The sequence below is a fragment of the Lissotriton vulgaris genome, chromosome 11 (genome assembly GCF_964263255.1).
Source record: "Lissotriton vulgaris chromosome 11, aLisVul1.2, whole genome shotgun sequence".
NCBI classification, from domain to species: domain Eukaryota; kingdom Metazoa; phylum Chordata; class Amphibia; order Caudata; family Salamandridae; genus Lissotriton; species Lissotriton vulgaris.
This window is the reverse complement of record NC_141699.1, coordinates 414252796-414255539: the sequence shown is the minus strand read 5'-3', so window position 1 is coordinate 414255539 and position 2744 is coordinate 414252796.

The following is a 2744-nucleotide window of genomic DNA, read 5'->3' as shown; positions in this document are numbered from 1 at the left end:
TGACTGCTCCATTCGTTTTGACTCCCTATCAGCAGGTGTGGTTGGAAAAGACCCTGCTGTTTACTTATAAGATAAAGAAGCTTGGACAACTAAGCTTTCTGGTGAGGGATGGGAAGATAGAAAAGCTGGATCCCTGGAGCTATCTTGTACTAGGCACTGTTCTGGAAACTGCAGGAGAGGACACTGATTTCTGCCAGACATCTAAAATAGGCTTTGTTAAGACCTCATTGAAGGGCAACAATGGTACTGATGCGGAAGCCGAAGAATGGAGTACCTCCGTGAGGATATTCGATTTCATTTCAGCTGTGGGAAGTGGCAACCCCAAATGTTTGGCAGCTTTACGAATAACTGCATGATATGAAGTCACCTCAGGAGATGGTAAACTTTTAGGTGACACCAATTCCTACTCAGGGGAGGTATCGAGACCACTTGCCTCTTCTAATCCCTCAAATTCAGGGTCAAGGTCCACGATTTCCTCTTTTTCAACCCCTCCCTGTAATCCTCTTCTTCCATCAGCCTTTGAGCCTCTCGCCGAGATCTCATTTTCGGTATCAGTGGCAGTGGCGCCAAACGAGGCACCGGTGACTTCAGAACCAGTGTCGTAGGAGGATCCAAAGGAACAGGGTTTGAGGTCGATTGAAATGGAACTGGCGCTGGTTCAGATTCACAAGGCGCTGGAGATGAACCATCCAAAGGGGCACTATTCTCTGGAAAATGCAACGGCGTTGGCAGCCTCGGCGCCTGTGGAGGCTAACTTCCTAGAGTCACAGGCATACAGGCATAATGGTGCCAATACAATGAGGGGGAAACCCTCCAAGAAAGTATGCAAGTATATCATTGGTGCCAATAGGTGCACCAGCTTGATTTGCAGCCCTTGCAAAAATGTTAAACATAGCATTTAAAAAATGAGACGGATCCGATCCTAGAGTCGGGAATGCAGGGTATGATGGATCCAGAACAAAGTGCCCTGGAACCGTACATGGAAGCACCAAATTCGGCTCTAACTGTTGAGTCTGAGTTCTCGGGCCGGTGCCGGAGGTGGAGTCACAGACCTCGGCGCCAAAGGAGGAGTGACATTCCTAGGAGTTAGAGGGATAATAGCCCTTGTGTCAAAAACACCCCTGGAGAAAGTTTTAGTGAGATTTCATCTTTGAGATGACGCCTAGGACTCCGAGACTCTGACTTCGGAGTCACATCCTTCGCAGAGTGATGCCAAGAAGCATGGTGCTGCTTCTTCTTATGTTTCTTGGAGGACCTCGAAGTGTGAGGCGTCGGCGACTTCGACCGAGTGCGAGATCTCCTGCGACCCCTCTTCTGTTTATTGGCTTTAGCCATGAATAACTTGGCCTCCCTCTTCTTTAGAGCCTTCCGATTCATCTGTTTGCACGAAGAGCATGTCCTGACCTGTGATCCGAAGACAAACACCCCAAACAATCTTCATTGTGGTCCTTGACGGCCATCTGGCCCCTGCATTCCCTGAATTTCTAGGAGGAGTCATCTTCATAGGGTACAAAGTCTCTAGCAACAGTATTGAAGAAAACTCACAGAAATGGAGAGCCTGGGGAAAAACTGATACGTGTCGATGGTGTGGCCCAAGGTAACTGATGTCATCACACCGAAGGGGTCTTCTTATGGCTCCAATTATGTCACGCGGAGTCGTGTGTGGAGCCATTCCATTGTGATGTCCTCATTGACATTGGAGAGCTGAGGAGAAAAGTTTCTGGGGAATGTTGCGAAAGGGGTAATTCAAAAGGTGAGGAATCCACATGCAGATGTATCCATCAGACATATAAATACCTGGAAATGTATCTAGATTGTCACCTGAATTGTAAACATTTGTTATTTAGGCGAGTCACAGCAAACAAATTGGTTTTTGCATTTAAAATCCTGCAACAAAAGATAAGAAACTGCTCCACAAGCCATATTTTGCAGGTCTTGGGAGAGAAATTCATCCCCTCCATTGAGTATGGCTCGGAATGACTTAAAAGCAAGGAAGCAGTGAGTTTGAACACCTTACAATCAAGCCTATTTAAAAAAAAATTGCAATCCCAAAACATGTTTCACAAGCTCTAGTCAGACTTGAGTTTGGTCTGCAATACCAGGGCTCGGTCAAACATGGAGCCCTAGTAAAATTCTATTAGAGTATGAGGGCAGCAGTAGAAAATATTTTGGCCCACCAGAGCTGGCTTGAAATAGAAAAGGCTCACGCTAATAAATCTGTGTATTCCATACTACAACAGGCAATAGCAGGACTACAAATAGAAGAGCCTTGGTGCACTTTAATGGAATATTCTATTTTTAAAGAGTAATTAATAAAGCAGCCAAGCGTCAATCATTCATCACAGATAATAAAAACGGGTCGGTGGTTTTGCCCTCACACACAGTTTGGGGGCATACCTGTATGCACATTTTTCCGAGGCTAAGAAGCACGACCTGATGCTAATCAGGCTGGGCATTTTTCCATCTAAGTACCTAGCCCTGCATGGAAACAGTCATGGCTAACCACGGAGTGTCGACTTTGCAGCTATTGCAAGGAAACATTGCTTCATTTGCTATGTATCAGTCTGGCCTTATTATCACTCAGGAAGAAACTCATATGTCCATCTTTAAGACTGCTGTAACTAAGATCATGCCAACCAGCTGTAATTAACCTATTGGGAGGGATTCCGGTCCAGGGAGCGTGCAAGGCTGTGAGTTTCTTGACCCTCGCAGCTAAGGAGTTGGAAAAATTGGGCAAGCCTCCA